General features: G+C 46.1%; 1 long non-coding RNA gene across 1 annotated transcript in view; it reads left to right on the top strand.

Annotated features, from left to right (window-relative positions):
- The window catches only part of LOC143941775 (uncharacterized), a 40,327-nt gene extending 23,375 nt beyond the window's left edge, over nucleotides 1–16,952 (top strand). The window contains exon 2 of the long non-coding RNA XR_013264414.1: nucleotides 16,708–16,952. This is a non-coding gene — a long non-coding RNA (uncharacterized LOC143941775). The remainder of the gene's footprint in view (nucleotides 1–16,707) is intronic.
- The last annotated feature ends 10,468 nt before the right edge of the window (nucleotides 16,953–27,420 follow it).

Raw genomic sequence — 27,420 nt, 5'->3', positions numbered from 1 at the left:
TGTGTGAACAGAACCTCAATGTCACCCCAAACCCGGGTAGCAGTCTTGTGACAAAATATGCTTGGCTCTCCGCTGAAAAAAAAGTACAGGAGCTACTTTGGCGCTGGCTGCCCTATGCTGTCACACAACAAATGCACCAAAACAAAACAATGTGTCGGCCAGGTGTGAAGGCGGCCTGATTGTTAATGGCAATTAAATATATGGCACATTGAACAATCTTTTCAGTCTTTTAATTGTATAGATCATTATTTTTCAAACTTTTATCAGTCAAGGCACCCTTTAAAAAATATGGTCAGTCTGGGGGCTCCCCATTTCAAAAGGTAAAAACTATTCTAATAGTTTTGCATAACACAGCAGCATCCACACATGTAGGACCCCCAACATTAGGGGGGATTTATTCTTCCAAAGCAAATCATCTTTTATAAACTGGTATTGACTAGGATTCCAAGGTTTCTCTTTTCCCTCAAATTTTCTCCATCACTCAGCTAAAGTGCCCTCAAGAAGGTTGTAATGGTGCACAATGGAAACCTGTGGCTGAAAGGCAGCTTTATCCACATGCTGGCTTGTATGCAATTTTGGGGCAATTTTCAGGCATTTTGCCAAGGCACCTCTGAAGAAACCTCACGGTGCCCCAGGGTGCCTGGACATCCTGGCTGATAAAAGCTGCTATAGATAATATGGTTATATATATAACATTGTTTTAAGTCCCTCTTATGCTGGGTTGTCTCTGCCCAGACAATCCAGTGTTGTCTTGCTGCGATCCGCTACTCAGTTGTCACATCCTGGGTCCCATGCTGCCATCCTGGTCATTGAGAGTTGGCTGCCTCTTCTGGGTTCAGGCACAAGCCCCGCCCCCACCCCTCCAGATGATGCACGCCACGTCTGCCTATCAGATGCTGCGGATCCCTTCTCCTGTAGCCTCCTAGGATACATGATGTGGTATCCCAGGAGAGTGGTATGAAAAAGTTAACTGAAGAATAGCATTTTACTATACAGAGGGGGGTGGGGGCTGTGAGTGCATGTAGGGGGGGTCATTTTAGGATTGTAGGCTCCACTTTAAAGTGTATCCCCAGCCAACTTTCACAAGGTGGCCTTCCTTATTGCCATCATGTCTGCGAGGTGAGTGCTAGCAATATTGTCTTGTATAAAACTTGTATGGACAAGGTTGTCTTGAGGCCTGGAGCCTCCTTTCATCGTAAAGTGGATGTAAACCGGATTCATGAACTTTTTTCATGTGTTCTGATTAAACCAAGAGTCCTTTGGTGAAATCGATTGGTCAGAAGTGACGATCTAGTGATCCTCTCTCCCATTCGCTAACAAACTTTTGACCAATAGATTCCAAGCCTGCCCACCACGACAAGGTAGACTCTTCTAGGGCAGGACCTACACTAAACTACACTAAGCTACCCTACTGGATGCTAGTCATCGTTTTTCTAATGTTGGATGTATGTTTGTAGTAGGCCTCGTCCTATAATCTGTGTGTGCGATCTGCTCTCTCCTAATCAGTCGTTTTCTTTCCTTCAACCTCTCCAAATCTTACAGTGTATGGCTATCTAAATGTGCTTCTAAAGCCCTAAGTTTTATCACCTTAATGCACTCTATGTACTAAGGAGAAGGACCTTCTCTGCTGAAGCCGCCCACCCAACCCCTCTTTTCCTTACCTGAGCCCATCCGATCCAGCTTCCATCGCTGTCTCTCTCCTCATTGGACAGACTGATAGCAGTGGGAGCGATTGGCTACAGCTGCTGTCAATCAAATCCGATGACATGGGGGTGCGCGGTGGCCAGAGTCCCGCTTTCTGTGTCAATAGATGCAGCAGCGAGTCTCGGGAGTGAGCACGCACAGGTGCCCCCAGGGAAAGCGGCTTTCCGTGGGGGCACCTGATGAAGAGGAGGGTCCTGGAGTGCCAGTGGGGGGTACCCAGAGGGGCTGCTCTGTGCAAAACCATTGCATAGAGCAGGTAAGTATAGGCATGTTTTGTATTTTTTTTTTTTTTTATAAAAATACCCAGTCTAAAAAGAAAATATCTGTTATCACTATACTTATACATTCATACAATTTTTTTTTTGTTTTTTTTGTTTTTTTTCTCAAAACATCAATTACTATAAAACTGCTAGAAGTATGCTGTATAGAGGAAAGATGTTAAATATTTATACATTTACATGTATACATTTTCTATACATTTTTTTCAAACCCTTAACTATTAGGCCCCCTTCACACGGGACGAATCGGATGGATGGGCTCCGCTAGCTCAGTGGGGGATCGCTCCGTTGATCCTCGCTGAGCCGGCAGATGACAGGTCTGTCTCCGCTCCCTGTGCAGGGATGGACCTATCAGAGCCCCGCTGTTCTCTATGGGCAGATCGGATGAAAATGGACTGCGTGACCGTTCTCATCCGATCCCATCTGATCCGCTGGACGGATGGCAAACGTATCGCCATCTGTCTGTTTTGAGCAGATCTTGTCGGATCGGATGGCAGGTGGGTGTCAGCGGACACATCTTCACTGACATCCGCCTGCCCATATGAGTCAATGAGTGGCCGGCTCAGATCTGACTGAAAATGGATCCAAGCGGGTCAGTCGTGTAAAAGGGGCCTTACAGTTGTCACCAAACTGCAGCCCTGGGGCCAGATGTGGCCCTTTGCTTGCTTTTATCCTGCCCTTGAAGCATTATTCCTCCCACCAACTCCAACGATGGGGCGCTATTCCTCCCACTGACACCAATGATGGGGCAATATTCCCACCACTGACTCCAATAATGGGCCACTATTCCCCCCCACTGACACCAATGATTGGGCACTATTCCCCACTGGCACCAATGATGGATCACTTCCTCCCACTGACTCCAATGATGGGGCACTATTCCTCCCACTGACACCAATGATGGGGCAATATTCCCACCACTGACTCCAATAATGGGCCACTATTCCCCCCCACTGACACCAATGATTGGGCACTATTCCCCACTGACTCCAATGATGGATCACTTCCTCCCACTGACTCCAATGATGGGGCACTATTCCTCCCACTGACTCCAGTGATGGGGCACTATTCCTCCCACTGACTCCAGTGATGGGGCACTATTCCCCCCACTGACTCCAATCATGGGGCACTATTCCTCCCACTGACACCAATGATGGGACACTATTCCTCCCATTGACTCCAATGATGGGGCACTATTCCCCCACTGACTCAAATGATGGGGCACTATTCCCCACTGACTCCAGTAATGGGGCACTATTCCCCTCACTGACTCCAATAATGGGGCACTATTCCCCTCACTGACTCCAATAATGGGGCACTATTTCCCCCACTGACTCCAATAATGGGGCACTATTACTCCCACTGACTCCAATAATGGGGCACTATTCCCCCACTGACTCCAATAATTGGGCACTATTTCCCCCAATGACTCCAATGATGGGGCACTATTCCTGCCACTGACTCCAATAATGGGGCACTATTCCCCCCACTGACTCCAATAATGGAGCACTATTCCCGAACTGACTCCAATGATGGGGCACTATTCCCCCACTGACTCCAATAATGGGGCACTATTCCTCCCACTGACTCCAATAATGGGGCACTATTCCCCCCACTGACTCCAATAATGGGGCACTATTCCCCCACTGACTCCAATGATAGGGCACTATTCCCCCACTGACTCCAATGACGGGGCAGTATTCTCCCACTGACTCCAATGACGGGGCACTATTCCTCCCACTGACTCCAATAATGGGGCCCTATTCCCCCCACTGACTCCAATAATGGGGCACTATTCCCCCCACTGACTCAAATAATGGGGCACTATTCCCCCCACTGACTCCAATGACGGGGCCCTATTCCCCCACTGACTCCAATAATTGGACATTATTTCCCCCACTGAATCCAATAATGGGGCACTATTCCTCCCACTGACTCCAATAATGGGGCACTATTCCCCTCCTGACTCCAATAATTGGGCACTATTTCCCCCACTGACTCCAATGATGGGGCACTATTCCTGCCACTGCCTCCAATAATGGGGTACCACTCCCCCCACTGACTCCAATAATGGGGCACTATTCCTCCCACTGACTCCAATAATGGGGCAGTATTTCCCCCACTGACTCCAATGATGGGGCACTATTCCTCCCCACTGACTCCAATAATTGGACACTATTTCCCCACTGACTCCAATAATGGGGCACTATTCCCCCCACTGACTCCAATAATTAGGCACTATTCCTCCCACAGACTCCAATAACGGGGCACTATTCCTCCCACTGACTCCAATAATGGGGCACTATTCCTCCCGCAGTAAACTGATCCTTTCCTTAGAAGGTTTGGAGACCCCTGAACTAGTACTACACCACTTCATGTAATGTATATAAAAAGAAAATGTGTCACACAATGGGGATTAGAAACAGATATGGAGCACCATTGGGATCAACACGAATGTCAAACCAGTAGTTGAGCATTTCTTCCAAGGTGATTGGGGCATCAGCGGGCAGTCTGCGGGGCAGTCGGGGAACAGCAGCCCGGCACAGAGGACAGGTCCTGCTCTGCTGCGCCCATTGCTGGATGCATTCCAGGTGGAATTGGTGACTGCAGGGCAGAGTCGTAATGTCTTCTCCATTTTGAAAATCTATTAAACAAATGGAACATGTCAGCTGGTCCTCACCACCCGGCTGGATGGGTGGCGGTGGTGATGGGGGTTGTTGAGGAGCTCTGCCGCGGTCTCTAGGAGAACGGCTCCTATGGTCCTCCTGTCTCCTCCGACAGGCTCTAGACCTCGTCCGATGGGCGATGGGTGACTCTCCGCCGTCCTGACAAGAACGCCTCTGCCGGGATCCGGGACGAGAAGGACGAGGCATCCCGATGGTATAGGGTGCCTTTTATACCTGAAAAAGGCTAAAAAATTATAATATTAATAATAATATTATAATTAGCAATAAGATGGTAGAAATAGCGATAACTATCAATTAAAATCGATAAAATCGCAGTCAGTCACAAGGAAAAGCAGTAAAACGCTGTGAGATCGCAGAGCAACAGCTCAGAGCAACCGCACTCAGCAACTCGTAATGAGAAGTGACCTGAGACAGGCTCAGCCTCATCCCCCTCTAGTAAGCGCCTATCATTCATCTTATGGTGACCTCACAGCATCGTATTTGTTGCCCATATGTCATCATACAACACTGTACACATCTACATCTTATATCATTACATTCATTTCACATTTCATTACATTCTAATGGGTTTTTTAAGGGTTTAATTCTTTAAAATTGTCACTAGGTGGCAGTCTCCGTTTTCCCATAGCTAATTTGCATACCACTATGTCCCTGTCCAATCAGCTGAAGGCTGTGCAGTGAGGAGGGTGGGAGTTGGGCGCCATCTTGGCTAATGGTTGTGTATGAGAAATTGATATGAGTTTATATTTGCTGGGAAAGCTGAAGAAATCACCCAATCCGGGAATTTTGGTGAGTGAGGAGAGCAGAGCTTTACAGGTGAGGAGTACAGAGGGGAGGAGAGCCAGGGGTAGGTAGGAGAAGGCGGTGGGGGGGAGGTAAGTAGGTGGGGGTAGGTCTGACAGAATGTACTGTGTGCTCTGTGGTGTGAGGTGAGCTCTGAGGTGTAATGGGGAGTATATAGCCGGCTGTAGAGGTGATAATATCCGGGGGAGGGGGGGCAGACATAGCTGGAGCCCCCCATCACCCCTCATCTGCCCCCCCCCCCCCCCCAGTCTGTGCCTCCTAATCCCCCTCATCATTGCTGGATAAGAGGGGGTGTGGGGGAGGGGAGGGCGGACTTGAGGCCCCTATAATGTGTAAGCTGACCCCCCTCCCCCCTCTGATGATATAAAACAAATGTAATATATTGCAGAGTAGCAGCCCTCAGATCTGCATTATATTTCCTGGTCACTATGGTGATCATTCAGTAACACTTCCTGTCCTCCATCCCATATACATAGAGGGGGCTGCTATGACTAGAAATAGGAGGGGGAGGGGACATTCACTGCCCCAGACCCCTAATACAGGGATGGTCACATGACACTTCCATGACCACTAATGATGGGGGGGGTAAAAGTGTTTGTAAACCTCAGACATGAAATATGAAGAATGCATATCCCTCTATAGCTGGGGTTGGCAACCCGTCGATCGCCACACAGTGACTGGTTGATCGACACCTCGGCTTGCCGAGCCGACTATCAGATGTGGGACTGTTTATTGGCAGCGGAAACGCCGGCCGCACAGAGAACAGCCGGCGCATCAGCCGATGCGGCTTCTATAGTGCGGCAGTGTCAGGCGGAGTGATATTACCGCCCCCCTCTGTATTCCTGTCTTAGCAGAGAAGCGGAGTGCAATATACCAAACAAGTAGTGTGTGCCCGAGGTGCCCGGGGAGCTGTGGGCAGACCTACCACCCCCTGGGGAGTTTCCAGACAGACGGAGCTGCTTCGGCAGTCTGTGTCTGTTCTGTCCCTGGATGCCCCCTCCTCACCCAATGGATGCTCGGGGGCATCGCACCCTTCACCCCAATTCTTCACTGCTCTCAGTTGTAGTCGGATCCAATGACCAATGGTAAAGGGCCAGTTCACACCACATGCAGTCCGGTGCATTTTTTTCTGCCTAAAAAACGCATGGATAGTAGGTTATATGCTTTTCAATGACATCGTTCACACCAGTGCTTGCATTTCCAGTGCGTTCCAGAAAAAAAATAGAACATGCTGCATTTTTCCTTCATTGGACTGTGCTGCAATGCTGTAAAACGCATCAAAAATGCACTGGAACACACAGGTCCTTACGGCCAGTTCACACCATAGAAACGCAGTCCGGATGCGTTCCAGATGCTTTTCTGCATGCACGTTTTTGGTGCATTTTTAATGCAGTCCAGTGCATTTCCCTCCCATTTTTTCTTAACCCTAAATAAGGACATGTATGTTCCAGTGCGTTTTTGATGCTTTTTACAGCATTCCAATACAGATCAGTGCAGGAAAAATGCAGCGTGTTCTACTTTTTTTTTTCTGGAACTGGAAAGCCCTGAAACTGACCGCACTGGTGTGAACTATGCCATAGGAAACCATATAACCTACTTTCCATGCGTTTTTGATGTAGGAAAAATCGCACAGGACTGCATGTGGTGTGAACTGGCCCTAAATAAGAACATATGTGTTTCAGTGCGTTTTTGGTGCATTTTACAGTGTTCCAGTTCCAGAAAAAACTTTTCCTGCACTTGACTATATTGGAACACTGTAAAACATGCCAAAAACGCACTGGAATGCAACTAAATGCACAAAAACGCACTGAAACACACATTTAAGGTTAAGAAAAAAGAGGTAGAAAAAATGACCTGGATTGCATCAAAAACACGCATGCCGAAAAGGATCTGGAACGCATCCGGACTGCGTTTCTATGATATGAACTGGCCCTAAATACGGATATGTGTGTTTTAGTGCATTTAGGTGCATTCCAGTGTTTTTTTGTTTCTTTTTACAGTGTTCCAGTGCAGGAAAAATGCAGCGTGTTCTTCTTAACCCCTTCCCGCCGAGCGTACACAGATATGCGTACTCGGCTTCCGGGGGTTATACCGGGATGATGCCCGCACCTGCAGGCATCATTCCGGTACCGTTTTGCAGAGCGGGCGATCGGCTATCCAACCATAACAAACGATGCGGCTAAAAGCCGCTCGGCTGTTATGCCGGAGGATTGGGAGGGGACGTCCCCCCCCTCCCGCCGCTCTTACCGGTGCTCCCGTTCAATCAGGAGCACCGATCTCACATCCGCCGCTTCCAGCAGCTGGGGAGGGACTGGAATGAACACGGAAGCGACATCATGACGTCACTTCCCGTTTACTCGGCTGCCAATGGCGCCGGTTTTAAAAAAAAATATACAGTATTCAGAATCTTCGTTTTCGGCGATCTGAATACATTGACGTGTAAAGGAGGGATGGGGGGTCTTTTAGACCCCCCATCCCTCCATAAAGAGTACCTGTCACCACCTATTACTGTCACAAGGGATGTTTACATTCCTTGTGACAGCAATAAAAGTGATCAAAATTTTTATTTTTAAAAAAAAACAATTTATTAATTTTAAAATAAATAAAAAAATAAACATTTTTTTTAAAGCGCCCTCCGTCCCCGCGATACGCATACGTAAGTCGTGCCCACATATGTAAACGGTGTTCAAATCACACATGTGAGGTATCGCCGCGATCGTCAGAGCGAGAGCAATAATTCTAGCACTAGATCTCCTCTGTAACTCTAACCTGGTAATCGTAAAAAAATGTTTAAATTGTCGCCTATTGAGATTTTTAGGTACCGTAGTTTGTCGTCATTCCACGAGTGCGTGCGATTATAAAGTGTGACATGTTTGGTGTCTATTTACTCGGCGTAACATTATCTTTCACATTGTGCAAAAAAACTGGGCTAATTTTACTGTTTCGTTTTTTTTTTTAAATTCATGAAAGTGTCCCTTTTGCCAAAAAGTTGCGTTTAAAACACTGCTGCGCAAATACCATGTGACATAAAATATTGCAACAATCGCCGTTTTATTCTCTAGAGTCTCTGCTAAAAAAATATATATAATGTTTGGGGGTTCCAAGTTATTTTCTAACAAAAAGTATGGATTTTAACTTGTAATCACAAGATGCCAAAAATAGACTTAGTCATGAAAGGGTTAAAAACTATATAACCTACTTTACATGCGTTTTTGATTCCAGAAAAAAAATGCACTGGACTGCATGTGGCCCTAAATAAGGACATGTAACATAAAACGCACGGATGTGAACTATAGCCATACTGTAGTGTGTTTCTGAAAAACTAAAAACGCACTAAAAAATGCACAGGTGTGAACCAGGCCTTACTCGTGGATTGAGATTCAGGCAGCTGGGTGGATCCCAACAATATGGTCGGGATCCTTCCAGATCCTATAGCTGCTCTGCCATGTCAGCTGACAACGGGCAATAGTGCTTGTCTCCCTTCCCAAGTACTGAGCGGCTGTACAATACAGGAGTCACTCATAGCTGGTTGTTCACACCACATGCAGTCCAGTGCATTTTTTTCTGCATCAAAAACGCATGGAAAGTAGTTTATATGGTTTTCTATGGCATATTTCACACCAGTGCGGTCAGTTCCGGGGCTTTCCAGTTCCAGAAAAAAAAATGTAAGTATTGCATTTTTCCTGTACTGGAACGCGGTAAAATGCATGAAAAATGCACTGTAGTGCATCAAAAACGCACCGGATCCCATTACACTGAAAAAAAGAAAAAAAAAGCATCTGGAATGTATCCAAAAATGCACTAAAGACACACATGCAGAAACACATCCGGAACAGATCTGGAATGTGTTTTTGTGGTGTGAACGGCCCTAATTGTCCTATCTGAGAACTGAAGCCGTATGGGCAGAATTATTATTGCATGTTTCTTCTGACATGTGCTGCACAATGCTCTATTCTCTCTAATTGTCTTCATTTGCACAGTAGGGTAATAGAATCGCATTATCACGGGTCGATTGTATAAAAGCTCAGATTCAGTTTTTCTGGTGGATTTTATTCTACTATAAATGGATTCTCTTATTAACAATAGAGAGAATAACAATAGACTCTCAAATGTTTAATATTAATAATAATTTTGAATAAAAAAATGCAATGATTGTATTACTGCTTGTGTTGTAGCCAAATGATTTCATACTTGGATGGGAAGGGGACTCTTAGGCCTCGTACACACGGGTGAATGTCGGGCTCGTTCGGCCCGTGTGTACTGCAGCCAATCCGACAAGCCGTTCTTTTAGCCAGCTTCTCTGGAAGGGTTATGACTGAAAGAGGTCTGCTGAGCGACTCCCATTCAGTGCTGACCGGAGTGTTCTGGTGGGTGGGCTGTTCCCCTGGCACAACAGAATCACACAGCAGGAGAGATCGCCGTACTAACATTGCATTGATAGTACAGAGGCTCCCCCTGAATTGTCAGTTTTCTTTTTTTCTTTGTTTAGCCCGCTGCGTAGAACAAAAAAAACGATTATTGTGTACGAGGCTTAGAAGTAGAGCTGGGCGATTTAAAAAAAAAAAAACTCGATTCACGATTCAAATCAAGTTTGTTTTTTTTGTTTTTTTTTGATGGACAGTCCTGAGGAGCTGTGGGCAGGAGTTTTTAGGCGAGGCCGAGGCTCCGGCCTAGTCCTTGGCTTCCGGCCTTGTGGACTAGGCCGAAGCCATGGCCTCGCCTAAAAACTCCTGTCCGGAGCACCTCAGGACTGGCAGGTTGGTGAAAAAAAAATATAAAACAATCAATTTGTTTTAAATTTTGAATCGATTTGACCTCTCAACTCGATTCAAGATTTAAATAGATTTTTTCCCCAGTCCTACTTAGAAGTGACACTAAACTCTGATTTTAAAACCATCTTTTCAAATATGTATTCTTAACTCAAAAAATATCCTCTGTGGCTCTTAGCCCCCTCCAAATTCTTTTCTTTTATTTTTTGCTCACACATGATTGCAACTAATATAATATGCACTGCTTGTTTAAAAGAAATGGGTGTGAGGGGGAAAGGAGAGGTTGAGGAGCTCAAGGAGGATGACGATGGTAAGGAGGCAGAGAAACACACAATGAGAAATAATTTCATGAAAAATTTCCCAGGACCATTAACTACTTAATGGCCCACCACACATTTACTGCCGCAGGGCGGCCCGGCTGCACAAAAACAACATACCTGTACTTTGTTTGCACTTCCTGGTCTGGGGCACGTGCGTGCAACCCGCTCCCACTGTGATTGGACACAGCAGGACCTAATCAGCGTGTCCACGATCGCGCTAGCGGCCGAAAAGGGGTTAAACCCGCCCGCAAAACGCCGCTGCAGCGGCGCTTTGCCGGCGGTATTGCCGCGGTGTCCCATTGATTTCAATGGGTAGGAGCGGTGAATACACCGCTCCTTCACCGCTGCAAAGATGCGGCTAGCAGGACTTTTTTCACCGTCCTGCCAGCGTATCGCTCCAGTGTGAAAGCCCTCCGGCTTTCACACTGGAGTTAAAGGGGCCGGTTTTTTTCAGGCGTTACACAGGCGCTATTTTTAGCACTGAATACCGCCCCAGTGTGAAAGCAGCCTTAGTGTCAGATTTGTCCAGCGCAATGTCGTAATCCTGCTAAAAATCGCTGATCGCCGCCATTACTAGTAAAAAAGAAAAAAGTCCCTAAATCTATCCCCTAGTTTGTAGACGTGATAACTTTTGCGCAAACCATCAATATATACTAATTGGGATTGTTTTACCAAAAATATGTAACAGGATACATATTGGCCTAAATTGATGAATGTTGTTTTTTTGATTAGATATGTTTATAGCAGAAAGTAAAAAATATTTTTTTTTTCAAAATTGTTTGTCTTTTTTTGTTTCTAGAGAAAAAAATAAAAACCGCAGAGGTGATCAAATACCACCAAAAGAAAGCTCTATGTGTGGGGGAAAAAAGGGGCATACATTTTGTTTAGGTACAATGTCGCACAACCGCACAATTGTTAGTTAAAATAACGCAGTGCCGTATCGCAAAAAGTGGGCTGGTCATTAAGGGGGTAAATCCTTCCGGGACTGAAGTGATTAAATGGGGGATATGTATGGATTCAATTTGTTGAATAAGGAGGATATTGTTGTGACTTTAAGCCCCCTTTCACACAGGCTGTGCGATCAGGTCGGCCTGTCTGTTATTCAGGTGGATCTGATCAGACCATCCATTCACCTCTATGGAATGGTGGATGTTAGTGGACACACGTCTGCTGACATCCTCCGATATCCAATCTGATCCTGTCCACCAAATCCAGGACCACCATCCATCTGGCGGAGAGGTGGTCCGTTTTCATCCAATCTCCCCATAGAGGAGAGTGGGACTCTGAGGGGTCCGTCTCTGTACAGTGAGGTTGGTGGGTTTTGCCATTGTTTATGTCACATGGTTTTTGTGCAGCGTTTTTTCAAACGCAGCTTTTTTTTGGGGGGGGGGGTTAGAGACTACACCTTTTTACATTTTATTGTGAAAAAACACAATACATAACCCAATTTTTTTTAAATATAAAAGATGATGTCACGTTGATTGGATAGATACCAAACATGTCACGTTTTAAAATTGCACACGCCCGCACAACGGCGACAAACAACATACATTTTACTATTCATAGGCAATGCTTTAAAAGCCTTTACAGGTTACCACTTTAGATGTACAGAGGAGGTCTAGTGCTAGAATTCCTGCCCATGATCTGACGTTCGCAGCGATTCCCCACGTGTGGGATGATTGTTTTGTGTGTGTTCAGGACCAACGTACGCTTTTTTTTCTAATTATTTATACTATTTTATTTTGACACCGTCGCTTTAATTAAATTATTTTTTTAAATCACTTATGTTGCCGTCACAATGAATGTAAACATCCTTTATGACACCAATAGGCATGTGTCAGGTATTATTATGGGGGGATCTGGGGTCCTCCTTTGCACTTAAAAGCATTCCAAATGTCAACAACAGTGGTTTTAAATGCTTGTATTATTTTTATGTTTTATTTTTATTAGTAATAGCTGTGCTCTGCGATTTTTATTTATTTTTATTTTTTATGGGACTGTGACATTGCGGTGGGCAGATTGGACACTTTTGACACATTTATGGGACCATTGGCATTTATACAGCGATCAATGTTATAAAAAAACACTGATTACTGTGTTCTTTGTGTGGGTTTCTAACTGTATGGCCGCGTACACATGCGGGGACTGTTCGCCCAACTTTGTCCGCTGAACAGTGTTTCGGCGGACAGTCCGCCCGTGTGTGGGCTTTCAGCGGACAGTTTCAGCGAACAGTCCGCTGAACAAGGTTTTTCGGAAATTCCGAAAAACTGTCCGCTGAAACTTTGTTTCAGCGAACAGTCCCCTCATGTGTAGGCTTGTTCGTCAAACTAAGTTCCGCGCATGCTCAGAAAGGATTTACACGCCGAAAGTTATAATGCAGTGTATAGGACGTCGTATTTTTCGTCCCGTCGTACGTGCCGTTCACGTCATCGCGCACGGTTTCAGCAAACTGTTCGTTCGTCGTGTGTGGCCATGTCCGTCCATGCTAATTTTGAGCGGACTGTTTGCCGAAACTGTTTGACGGACAAAGTTGGGCGAACAGTCCCCGCGTGTGTACGCGGCCTTTGGGGGATGGGAATTACTAGAGGAGGAGACATATGGCTGTTCCGCCTTAGTAGGAACAGACGATCTGTCTCTCTTCTGACAAAATGGGGATTTGTGTGTTTACACACACAAATCCTTGTTCTGGCACTCGTGCCTGTGAACATGCGTGGGTGGCAGCGATTGTGCCCACCGGCCACGTGCATCGGGTCCCCAGTGGTGCAGCATGCGGCCTCTTAAAGGAGCCGACGTACGGGTACGGGATTTTGCGGTAACGAACCACTTTTCCGACATATATGTGCGTGAGTCAGTCGGCAAGTGGTTAAGACTCCAGTAAAGTGGAAGTAATGTCATGCCATCACTTCCAGGTTACTAGATACGAGACCCGATCAAAGACGATTCCAGCTTTGTCCGGGTTGCCGGCAGACGTGGCGGCTGGTCGCTTGGGCCTCCTCGTGGGACGGGCGAGCTGCGGAAGGCGGGGGAGGGGGAACGTTCTCTCCGCTGCTTAGCCGCATCGGTTGTTATTACAAGGAAGGGACGGTTGGCTCTAAAAAACGGTACCGGGGTGATGTCTGCAGTTGCATATCACCCCAATATAACCACTTGAAGCCAAATGATGTACAGGTACGGGATTTGGTGGAAAGTGGTTGTAAACCCTTACAAACCACTTTTACCTACAGATAAGCCTAGATTAAGGCTCACCTGTAGGTGCAAGAAATATCTCCTAAACCGTGTGGAAAAGACAGTCACGCTGTCTACGGCGCTCGCACTGTAGACAACGGCACGCAGGTATACTGAGTGTGCCATTTCTAGCGGCGATTGTGCCTTTAGTGGTGGCTCCCGCGATTCAACACACAATCAGCGCCGAAACCCTTTCTAGTGATTAGCGCCTGTCTTCTCTCTTTTTTCCCCTAAAATTGCCAGTCAGACCTCTTCCCCTGCAGGATGGAATGTTGGAGGAGTTCAGTACACCATTCGAGTACAAAACATCCCCAGAAATTGAGTTTACTGTGTGTGACTTTACAGGGGAAATTGTCCTTAGCTTAGTGAATGTGGTGAAAATCTGTGCAAAGAAGATTGAAAAATCAGTATTTATACTTTCACATGATTGGATTATGGAGGTCAACAGAGCTTCACCACATTCAGTAAGCTAAGGAGTGACACAGTGATCAGACTATTTACCTTTAGTAAATCAACCCATAGTGTTTGCAAAAGTAAAAGGTCGTTTTTTTTATTTATTTTTTATGGAGTAGGAAAGGGTTAAGCCCCCGTTCACACACCGAATCCAACTTTGAAATAGATTTCAAAGCTGCAGGTCATCACAACTTCAAGTGCAAAACTGAAATCGCAAAAAATAGTGCAGGAACTTCTATTTCAAATCGGCGAGGCACCTCAAAGTCGAAGACGCACCCATTCGATCAGTTCCATTGTCAACAAGGTGCGACTTGTCATGCGATTTTGGATCTGTCAAATTCGTATGACAAGTGACAACGATGTGAATGGGTACTTAACCCATATCTGGTATTTTTTCTAAAAGTTTGCTACTAAGAAAATGTTCCCTTCATATTTTGTCTGGGAGAGGCAACAGGAAATCTCACCAAAGTGAATTGATCTCCCATCACACCCCTTACATTGCTTTGTATGGCCCCCACATGCTTGTATGCATGCCTGATAACATTGGGGATGCTCCTAATGAGACGACAGATGGTGTCTTGGGGTGTCCTGGGGTATTTCCTCCCAGATCTGGAGCAGGGCATCACTGAGCTCCTGAACAGACTGAGGTGCAACCTGGCGGTGTTGGATGGATCGAAACATAATGTCCCAGAGGTGTTCTATTGGATTTAGGTCAGGCGATTGTGGGGGCCATTCAATGGTATCAATGCCTTCATCCTCCAGGAACTGGCTGCATACTCTTGTCACATGAGGCCGGGCATTGTCATACACCAGGAGGAACCCAGAACCCACTGCACCAGCGTAGGGTCTGATAATGATTTCTGATTTCATCCTGATACCAAATGGCAGTCAGGGTGCTTGCCTGATTCTTACCCTCTGCCACCCCTGCCTGTGTATAACCCCTCTGCCACCCCTGCCTGTGTCTTAACCCCTCTGCCACCCCTGCCTGTGTCTTAACCCCTCTGCCACCCCTGCCTGTGTTTTAACCCCTCTGCCACCCCTGCCTGTGTCTTAACCCCTCTGCCACCTCTGCCTGTGTCTATCCCCTCTGCCACCTCTGCCTGTGTCTATCCCCTCTGCCACCTCTGCCTGTGTCTATCCCCTCTGCCACCTCTGCCTGTGTCTATCCCCTCTGCCACCCCTGCCTGTGTCTATCCCCTCTGCCACCCTTGCCTGTGTCTAAACCACCCCCCCCCACACCTGCCTGTGTCTAAACACCCCCCCCCCCACACCTGCCTGTGTCTAACCTCCCCCCTACCTGTGTCTAAACACCCCTGCCTGTGTCTAAACCCCCTGCCACCCCGCCTGTGTCTAAACCCCCCCGCCTGTGTCTAAACCCCCCCGCTACCCCTGCCTGTGTCTAACCCCCCCCCCTCGCTGCCCCTGCCTGTGTCTAAACCCCCCCCCGCTGCCCCTGCCTGTGCCTAAACCCCCCCCCCCCCCGCTGCCCCTGCCTGTGCCTAAACCCCCCCGCCTCCCCTGCCTGTGTCTAAACCCCCCCCCGCTGCCCCTGCCTGTGCCTAAACCCCCCCGCCTCCCCTGCCTGTGTCTAAACCCCCCAACCACCATTGCATTTGATTGAACTCCCCCACCACTGTTGCATGTAAATCTTACTTCCTGATAAATTACATTTTAATTTTCATTGCCATGATATAAAATAATGGTTGTGGGGGCTTTTGGTGGGTGTGATTTTTTTTTGGGGGGGGGGTAGGTGGGCTGGGCAGCATTTCATTCCTGGACCCAGGCAGCACAATGTCTTGGGCCAGCCCATATATGTTTTCTTTTTTTTTAAGCTGTGTACTTACCTGAATTTGCCTTAGGCTGAGTTCACACTGGCATTAAGAGCAGGTGTTTGAGAGGCGTTTTAAAAAGCCCCCCAAATGCCTATGCACAAGATACAATAGATATATAGTGCTGTTCACACTAAGCGTTAGCATCCTGTTGCTTCAAAATTGAAGCCTCATGTCGAGTCAGGAGGTGTTTGAAGCCTTTTCAACGCCCCCCATTCAAGTCTATGGTAAATGCTCTGGTAGGCGGTTGCAGGGCATTAAGATTTGTTCATTTACTGTAATGGAATAGGCATTTGTGGAGCAGTTTTAACGTTCATCAAATGCTTCAAAACTGCCCATAGGGTGTTTGGGGAGCATTTTTAACTCCTCATTAATGCTTGTAAAATGCCTGTCAAATGCCCAGACTAAAGTTCATTGATGCCGGTCTGACGCCCACACTAATGCCATACAAACTCTATAGGAGTGTTTGTTGAGCATTAGATATTTATATCAGCATCTTGCAGTCCTTATACAGCAGGTCGTCCTTCACATTTTTGTTACCACTGTGACAATCATATTATTTTGTATTTATACATGCACTGTATACTTCCTTCATAATTGTTTTGCAAGAAGTTAATGTCCATATTTTATGTCTTTAGACAGTTCTACTTCATCAGTTTGTCTTCCTGAAGAAACAGACTCTGCCCTGCGAAACGTGTCGAGAACATATTCAAGACGCTATGAGTGGAATCTTTAAAAATGTATGACGGCATTTATATAACATGTTGTATAATTGTCCTCACCTTGATTTAAAGTGTACAGTTTTGTATTATGTGTTTAACTTGGTGCCTTATTTAGGATGTTTTTACTGAACATAGACAATAAAAGTTGTTTTTTACTTGGAGATTTTTTCTTGGTGTGGTACCATTAAAGTCCTATTGAACTTTGTGTCTTAGGGAATGCTCTCTTTATGCATGTGTAATATATTATGTATGCACTTCCTGCCCTGGAGTTGTTGGCTTCGAAACCCTGGAAATTGAGAGAGAGAGAGAGAAAGTCTCAGCCAAATGTCCCATCCATGCTACAAGCCAGAAGAGCATACTCGCCAACTGTCCTGGGAAATTCTCAGGATTTAGACCTTTGTCCCGGTCTTACAGTTTCCTGGGAAATGTCCCGGTCTAAATCTTTTTTCCCACTAGAGGCTGCGGCGGTGTCCTGTCAGATAGTGTCCGCATTCGCAGTACACATGACAAGCAGATTCTGAAAAGATCCGAAGATGAACGGCGCCTGCGTCGTGAGTCCAGGTTCTAGCCCCACCATCCAAGTGGACATAGTTAGAATAAAAAAGAGCCGAGCAAAGCGAGGCCGTGCCCGAAGCGTGGCGAGCGACACAAGCCCGCAAGGGTCCCTCTAACTATGTGCAGCCCTATGTCCACTTGGATGGTGGGGATCACACCTGGACTCATGGCGCAGGAGCCGTTCATCCTTGGAAATTTTCCGAATCTCCTTGTGCTCCATACTGTGCAAGCGCTGCGCCTGCGCAGTACACAGCGGAGACTGTTCCATAGGTGGACATTTTTGGACAGAACACCGGCACTAATAAAATGTCTCTGCCGGCTGCCATTTTACTGAAGACCAGCTATCGTGAGGAAGAAAGAAGAGGCGGAACCCAGGCTCTGCCTTTTGGTTCTTCCCTTCAGCTGGTCAGCTGTAATTGGGCGGAGACCAAATCACCTGCGGCCCACACCTGAGGGGACACTTAATGTAAGGAGGGACTCCACTGGCTGGGGACACCTGATGTATAGGGGCACTCCGCTGGCTGGGGACAACTGATGTATAGGGACACTCCGCTGGCTGGGGACACCTGATGCAAAGGGGCACTCCGCTGGCTGGGGACAACTGATGTATAGGGGCACTCCGCTGGCTGGGGACAACTGATGTATAGGGGCACTCCGCTGGCTGGGGACAACTGATGTATAGGGGGACTCCGCTGACTGGGGACACCTAATGTATAGGGGTACTCCGCTGGCTTGGGACAACTGATGTATAGGGGGACTCCGCCGGCTCGGGACAACTGATGTATAGGGGGACTCCGCTGGCTCGGGACAACTGGTGTATAGGGGGACTCCGCTGGCTCTGGACAACTGTTGTATAGGGGGACTCCGCTGGTTCGGGACAACTGGTGTATAGGGGGACTCCGCTGGCTTGGGACAACTGATGTATAGGGGGACTCCGCTGGCTGGGGGCACCTGATGTATAGGGGGACTCCGCTGGCTAGGGAACCTGATGTAATGAGGGAATCAAAGTTACACAAAAAAGAAAGCAAAGAACATATAAAACACACACCACAAAACGTGCTGGAAAAGCACATCAACCACAACCTGCATAGATGTGAATCTAGCCTTAGCGAAGGTTCTGGTTTTTCCCCACAGGTGTATTGCAATATCCTATTTGGGGAGGGTCATTTCTCATAACCCCCCTGAAAAGAGGGCTTCACAATTCATGTACTGACAAGAAGCCTATTGATAGGAGGAGAAAGAAGAGAGACAGAGATGAGCTCAGCCAAATCGGCCAACATTGGAGCCATGTATGACCAGCTTTAGTTAGCTCTCATAACAGACTATATAATGTTTATTTGTTTTTGAGTCATGTCTAAAAAGAAGTATAAAAAACATGGGTCTTCCACATGCCACTTAGGCCCCTTTCACACATGCGGACAATTTTGGATGAAATACGGACATATATGCATCCCTATGACCCGATATCATCCCTCTCCGCTATGGTCTGATTCTGCAGACGGAGGAAAATCCTAATTTTCTATCCTTCTGCAGAGCGGATCGGATGAACGCGGACAGACTGCCCATGTTCATCCGATCTCCCATAGAGGAGAGCGGAGATCTGACAGGGCACTCCCTGCACACTGTGCAGGGACCGCCCTGTCATCCGCCGGCTCAGCGGGGATAAACGGAGCGATCTCCGCTGAGCAAGCGGATGTTCACGGGGCGGATCATTACGGATCCGTCCCGTGTGAAAGGGGCCTTACAGGGTAGCCCACTATGAAGACATATAAGACATACAGGACAGCACAGTGGTTCATGGCTCTACCTTCATGGAGTTTGTATGTTCTCCCTATGCTTGTGTGAGCTTCAAGATCATATGGTAGGTTAACTGGCACAAGTATGTATACTTGTATATTCACTATATTACCAAAAGTATTGGGACACACCCATGAACTTTAATGGCATCCCAGTCTTAGTCCGTAGGGTTCAATATTGAGCTGGCCCACCCTTTGTAGCTTCCACTCTTCTGGGAAGGCTGCCACAAGGTTTAGGGGTGTCTATGGGAATCTTTGACCAGTCTTCCAGAAGCGCATTTGTGATGTCAGGCACTGATGTTGGATGGGAAGGCCTGGCTCACAGTCTCCACTCTAATTCACCCCAAAGGTGTTCTATCGGTTGAGGTCAAGACTCTGTGCAGGCCAGTCAAGTTCCTCCACCCCAAACTCACTCATCCATATCTTTATGGACCTTGCTTTGTACACTGGTGCGCAGTCATGTTGGAGCAGGAAGGGGTCATCCCCAAACTGTTCCCACAAAGTTGGGAGCATGAAATTGTACAAAATGTCTTGGTATGCTGACGCATTAAGAGTTCCCTTCACTGGAACTAAGGGACCAGGCCCAACCCCTGAAAAACAACCCTACACCCTAATATCCACTCCACCAAATGATTTGGAGGTGAGTGAGTTTGGGGTGGAGGAACTTGACTGGCCTGCACAGAGTCCTTTCCTCAACCCGATAGAACTCCTTGGGGATGACTTAGAGCAAAGACTGCGAGCCAGGCCTTCTCGTCCACATCAGTGCCTGTGCTCACAAATGTGCTTCTGGAAGAGAGGTTCAACATTCCCATAGACACACTCCTAAACCTTGTGGACAGCCCACAGAAGAGTTGGAGCTGTTATAGCTGCAAAGGTGGGCCAACTCAATATTGAACCTTACAGACTAAGACAGAGATGCCATTAAAGTTCATTTGCATGTAAAGGCAGGCGTCCCAATACTTTTTGTAATATAGTGTACATCTGAGATATGAATCTTAGATTGTAAGCTCCTGAGGACAGGGGCTGATGTGAATGTACAAAAATATCCTAAGTGCTGCATTAATTGTTGGTGCATAAATACATACTTTTAGTAAATAAAAAACCCGGGGTCAGGAATAAACTTTGCAAGTCTCTTCTGCCAAAAACTTTCTACGCCCCGCGTACTTTTCATTATTATTACAGGGCTTTAGTTCCACTTTAATTTAAAATGTATATTCAGCAGGTTTTGTACCAGAAACAAAGGCTTGTGTCATCAAAATTAAACTGAAATAATTTTAAAATAACTAACATTTTTTAAATAAAATATAATTAAAATAAAAGGCAATAATGTACAAGGAACCCTCTACAAAACGGAAAGGGATTCTGGGCAATGCCAAAAAAAGCCTCTTGTCACATTCGGAGCCTCCAGTTTCCTCTCCTAGAAAGTCATAAAAAGATGACATTTTATTTGAATGGATGGGAAATCTGTTGGTAAAATATGACATTTAATGGAATTTGGGCTAAACTAAGAATTATGGTCTTCCAAAGGTTCTCTGGAAAGAGACGACCTGTAAAGCAATGAGGGGCGGGTCCCACCGCTGCGATGTCCGAGATCGGTTGTGATTCGCACTGCAGTGCAAATCACATGCAATCTCTGTACGATGCGATTACAGCAACACAGATAGTATGGCTGAATTTGCATCGCATTTGGACCAAACTCGCACAGGACCGCCAATGCGATCCGATTCCTGTCCGAATTTGATTTGGGGGTATCATTAACTTTTAACTGACACTCCCAGCAGTTCACATAGGGCAGTGTGAACTGCCGCCGGGAGACATGCGATGTGGGAACCCGCAGTGGATTCGCAGGGTTCCCGTATCGCAGTAGAGTGAAACGAGCCTAAGTGCCGGTCCAGACTAGTGCGATGCGAGAACCCTGCGAATCAACTGCGGGTTCCCGCATCGCACTCGACACACACGGCAGTTCACACTGCCATATGCGAACTGCTGGGGGGTGTCATTATATGTTAACGACACCCCCATTTCAGCTTTCATATCGCACTGCAAACTGACAGTTCGGACATGAATCGGATCGCATATGTGTTCACACATATGCGATCCGATTCTGGTCCGAACAGAAAAAAGGGTCCTGTGCGTGTTTGCACCGAAAGCAGTACGATATCAGCCATACTATCTGTATGGCTGACATCGCACCCGCACAGACATCGCATGTAACATGAACAGCAGTGCGCTGCGAATTACATGCAATGTCTGGTATTGCGGTAGTGTGAACCAGCACTTAAACATTATTTTGTAATCTTGAGATCCTTTAAAGAGGAAGTAAACCCTGATGAGTTTACTTCCTCTTTCATTCCCTGCAAAGGCAAAGCATAATGAACTACTATGCATCGCATAGTAGCCCATTATGTGTCACTTACCTGACACAGGAGCCAGCGAAGTCGCCGCTGTCCCCTGTAGTCCGCCGCATCCATGTTGCTGGTGGCGTCTCGCAGCTCGCAGCTGTTGGAAATGCCGCGCTCAGTGCGCCTGTGCTTTGCTGTCTACGGCGCATGCGCCGTAGACAGCGGTGCCTGTCTTCAGGCAAATATCTCCTAAACTGTATAGGTTTAGGAGATATTTCTTGGACCTACAGGTAAGCCTTAATCTAGGCTTACCTGTAGGTCAAAGTGGTTTGTAAGGGTTTACAACCACTTTAACTTGCAATACTAACAGAGTAAAACTTATACAGCCCTGCCCTCTGCTGGTAGAATTGCAGACTGCAGTTCTGCTATGCAGTAGTGTAACTAAAGGCAAATTTTAGTAATTGATGGAGTGGAGAGCGATTAGAACATCTGTCAGGTTTTTACTGCTTCCTTTCCCCCTATTGGGGAGATTCACCTGTTGTATTTGTCATGTTTACAGTTATCACTGAAAATTAATTAAAATCTAAAATGTTGGGCTGTCATCAGAATAGTAATAGAGGGGAAATGTTTAAAGAGGAAGTAAACCCTGATGGGTTTACTTCCTCTTTGATTCCCTGCAAAGGTAAAGCATAATGGACTACTATGCATCGCATAGTAGTTCATTATGTGTCACATACCTGACACAGGAGCCAGCGAAGTCACCGCTGTCCCCTGTAGTCCGGAGCCTCCATCTTCTTGGTGGGTCTCGCTGCTCCGGCGCTGTCATTCGTCGGAGCCGTGATGACGTCACTCTCACGTATGCGCACGGGAGCCGCCACTCGTGGCATATCGCCGTTAACTGCGGCGTGCTCAGTGTGCCTGCGCGCCGCTGTCTACGGCGCATGCTCTGTAGACAGCGGTGCCTGTCTTTCGGCAAATATCTCCTAAACCGTGTAGATTTAGGAGATATTTCTTGGACCTACAGGTAAGCCTTAACCACTACAGCCCCGGACCAATAAACACCTTAAGGACCAGAGGTCTTTTTACAATTTCGCACTGCGCTGCTTTAACTGGTAATTGCGCGGTCATGCAATATTGCACCCAAACGAAATTTGCGTCCTTTTCTTCCCACAAATAGAGCTTTCTTTTGATGGTATTTGATTGCCTCTGAGATTTTTATTTTTTGTGATATAAATGGAAAAAGAGTGAAAATTTTGAAAAAAATATATATTTTCTTCTTTTTGTTATAAGAAAAATCGAATAAACTAAATTTTAATCATACATTGAGGGCAAAATTTATTCAGCCACATGTCTTTAGTAAAAAAAATGTCAATAAGCGAATATTTTTTGGTTTGCGCAAAAGTTATAGCGTCTACAAACTAGAGTACATTTTCTGGAATTTACACAGCTTTTAATTTATGACTGCCTATCTCATTTCTTGAGGTGCTAAAATGGCAGGGCAGTACAAACCCCCCCAAATGACCCCATTTTGGAAAGTAGACACCCCAAGGAAATTGCTGATGGGTATGTTGAGCCCATTGAATATTTATTTTTTTTGTCCTAAGGGATTGAATAATGACAAAAAAAAATTTTTTTTACAAAAAGTTGTCACTAAATGATATATTGCTCACACATGCCATGGTTATATGTGGAATTGCACCCCAAAATATATTCCGCTACTTCTCCCGAGTATGGGGATACCACATGTGTGGGACTTTTTGGGAGTCTAGTCGCGCACGGCACCCCGAAAACCAATCACCACCTTCAGGATTTCTAAGGGTGCAAATTTTTGATTTCACTCCTCACTACCTATCACAGTTTCGAAGGCCATAAAATGCCAAAATAGCACAAAACCCCCCAAAATGACCCCATTTTGGAAAGTAGACACCCCAAGCTATTTACTGAGAGGCATGTTGAGTCCATGGAATATTTTATATTTTGCCACAAGTTGCGGGAATATTACAAACTTTTTTTTTTGCACAAAGTTGTCACTAAATGATATATTGCTCACACATGCTATGGGCATATGTGAAATGACACCCCAAAATACATTCTGCTGCTTCTCCTGAGTACAGGGATACCACATGTGTGGGACTTTTTGGGAGCCTAGCCGCGTACGGGACCCCGAAATCCAAGCACCGCCTTCAGGATTTCTAAGGGCATACATTTTTTATTTTACTCCTCACTACCTATCACTACCTATCACAGTTTTGAAGGCCATAAAATGCCAAGATGGCACAAACCCCCCCCAAATGACCCCATTTTGGAAAGTAGACACCCCAAGCTATTTGCTGAGGGCCATGTTGAGACCATTGAATATTTTTTTTTTGTCCCAAGGGATTGAATATTGACAAAAAATAAAAATTTTTTTTTTTTTTACAAAAAGTTGTCACTAAATTATATATTGCTCACACATGCCATGGTTATATGTGGAATTATACCCCAAAATATATTCCGCTACTTCTCCCGAGTATGGGGATACCACATGTGTGGGACTTTTTGGGAGTCTAGTCGCGCACGGCACCCTGAAAACCAATCACCACCTTCAGGATTTCTAAGGGTGCAAATTTTTGATTTCACTTCTCACTACCTATCACAGTTTCGAAGGCCATAAAATGCCAAAATAGCACAAAACCCCCCAAAATGACCCCATTTTGGAAAGTAGACACGCCAAGCTATTTACTAAGAGGCATGTTGAGTCCATGGAATTTTTTATATTTTGCCACAAGTTGCGGGAATATTACAAACTTTTTTTTTTTGCACAAAGTTGTCACTAAATGATATATTGCTCACACATGCTATGGGCATAAGTCAAATTACACCCCAAAATAAATTCTGCTGCTTCTCCCGAGTACGGGGATACCACATGTGGGGGACTTTTTGGGAGCCTAGTCACGTACGGGACCCCGAAAACCAAGCACTGCCTTCCGGATTTACATATAATATGCTACCAAAAAAACTGTTAGCGATCGCAGGGATCAGGCCTGACTCTGCGATCGCTGCAGTTATGTGTTTAGTGTTTTGTAAGTGACAGTGATCGATCGATACTGCACTTGGGTGGGCTGGGCAGAGGGGCAAAACGCAGGTGCTAGCAGGTATCTGGGCGGATCCCGCTAACAATGCATTTTTTTGGAACCCTGAACTGCTGGGGACGCTAGTATAGATCTGATATTGATCTGTTCAGATTCTATACCACTACAGGAGGTTTATGCTTTGCGTGTGGGTGTTAGCGGTACTGGCACTAACCTAGCGCTGCCTGGGGCGACGCAGACCCTGACCCTAAAACCTAATTGATATCACCCGACGGGTGATCAGGGGGTTAAACCTTTATTGGGTAATAAATGGTGGGTGCCCCGATGCTATAAAAAGCAAACTAACCAGAGTCACCCGTAACACTTATACGGTGATCAGTGGTGAAAGGGTTAACTAGGGGCAATCAGGGGGTTCAAATGTTTATTAGGTAGTATATGGGGGTCCCTGGCGCTATATAAAAACCTGACGGGGAACCTAAATAACTAACTGGCTAACCAGCGTCACCAGTGACACTTATACTGTGATCGCTGGTGAAAGGGTTAATTAGGGGCAATCAGGGGGTTAAAACCATTATTGGGTAGTATATGGGGGTACCTAACGCTATAAAAACCTGGCGGTGAACCTAAAAAAATAACTAGCTACCTAACAACACTAGTGACACTAATGCAGCGATCAGAAAAATGATCGCTTAGTGACACTGGCAAAAGGGGGTGAAAGGGTTAACTAGGGGCAATCAGGGGGTTAAAACCATTATTGGGTAGTATATCAGGGTACCTAGCGCTATAAAAACCTGGCGGTGAACCTAAAAAAAAAAACTAGCTACCTAGCAACACTAGCGGGGGGGGGGGGGGTTGTGTACCTATGTGTACCTATGTGTCAGTGTAGTGTTTTGGTGCACTTACTTTTAGTCTTCTCCTCGTAGTCCGGTCAAAAAGACCGCCCGAGGAGAATGACATCACTTCCTCCTTCCTGTGTAAACAATACACAGTGGGAGGAAGCTTGTCATTGGCCAGGAGCGATCCAGAGGGGGTGGCCAGGAACCAACGGCCATCCCCTCATCACGGATCGCTCCTGGAGCAAACCAGACCGCCGTATCCAGCGGGAGGGGGTCCGATCGGACCCCCCACTCGCTGGAAGGCAGGCACGTACATCTACGTGCTTGTGCCTGCCTGTGCCATTGTGATGACGTACAATGGCAATACGGCGGTCCTTAAGTGGTTAATCTAGGTTTACCTGTAGGTCAAAGTGGTTTGTAAGGGTTTACAACCACTTTAAATGGAAACACTAGTTCTGACAACAACCAGCGATTGTATTTCTTTATATGCATTTTTACCAGTACAAGCCGCATGGGGAAGGATCAACCTCTTTTTCCATTAGGGGTCTGTCCCAGGGTATTTTTTCTTTGACAACCAGGGATTTCCTCTCACTTCCTGTTTTGGCTATTGGACAAGAAGTTAAGTGATATCTTCCCAGTGGGACACAGATTGCAAAACAATACCCAACGGGTTATAACCCTCCTTTACTCTATACAAAATGAAAAAAATGTTTTGCCTTTAGTTCTACATTAGGCTGGGTTCACACCATAGCGATGCGGGAACGCCGCGAATCCACGGCGTTTTCCCGCATCGCATGCCTCCCACCGGCAGTTCACACTGCCCTATGCGGACTGCTGGGAGTGTCAATGAAATGTTAATGACACCCCCAGATCCGTCCGCATATCGCAGTGCGATCTGCACACTCGCACAGGAATCGGATTGCATGGTGTGAACACCCATGCGATCCGATTCTGCTGCGGACCAAAAAAAGGGTCCCGTGCGAGTTTGCGGCGGGAGCGATGCAAATTCAGCCATACTATCTGTATGGCTGAACTCGCATCGCTACGGAGATCGGATGTGATTTGCACTGCAGTGCGGTGCGAATCACATCCGGATCTCTCACCTGCAGCGGTGTGAACCGGACCTTAAGCAGTCAGTGTAAATAAAGATCTAAAAATAATATATAGCACAAGCCACCGGCCACCATCATTTTCAGAATAAAATAAAAATATATTTTTGGCTCCAGGTCTACCAAGGGTGCTTTATTAAAGAGTACCCTATTATATTAAAGGTCCAATCTGCTCAAAACTGCTATTTTACTTTTGGGCGGAGTTTTTTTTTGTTTTATTTTTAATCTTTCACTGGCTCCTTATGCTTCTCGGGGATTAAAGATACACAATCTGACTCCATTGCAGCCCTGCTGTAACTTTTGTTTATATTGTAAGATAAATAAAAAATCCAATAAGGAAAGGAACGCCTACATATAGTGCATCCGTAAAGTATTCACATCGCTTCACTTTTCCCACATATTGTTATGTTATAGCCTTATTCCAAAATGAATTAAATTCAATACTTTCCTCAAAATTCTACAAACAATACCCCATAATGACAACGTGAAAAAAGTTTGTTCGAAATTTTTGCAAATTTTGTAAAAATAAAAAACGAAAAAAGAAATGCCATGTACATACTGTAAGTATTCATAGCCTTTGCTCAATACTTTGTTGAAGCACCTTTGGCACCAATTACAGCCTCGAGTCCTTTTGAGTATGATGCTACAAGCTTGGCACACCTATTTTTGTGCAGTTTTTCCCATTCTTCTTTGCAAGACCTCTGAAGCTCCATCAGGTTGGCTGATGAGGCTGCCACCACCATGCTTCACTGTAGGGATGGTATTGGCCAGATGATGAGCGGTGCCTGGTTTTCTCTGACATGACACTTGCCATTCAGGTCAAAGAGTTAAATCTTTGTTTTATCAGACCAGAGAGTTTTGTTTCTCATGGTCTGAGAGTCCTTCAGGTGCCTTTTGGAAAACTCCAGGTGGGCTGTCAT

Source organism: Lithobates pipiens, unplaced genomic scaffold (assembly GCF_037356315.1).
Source record: "Lithobates pipiens isolate NorthernLeopardFrog02 unplaced genomic scaffold, aLitPip1_a1.2 Scaffold_10, whole genome shotgun sequence".
NCBI lineage: Eukaryota > Metazoa > Chordata > Amphibia > Anura > Ranidae > Lithobates > Lithobates pipiens.
The sequence above is the reverse complement of the archived record's forward strand: the minus strand, read 5'-3'. Positions and strand labels throughout refer to the sequence as shown.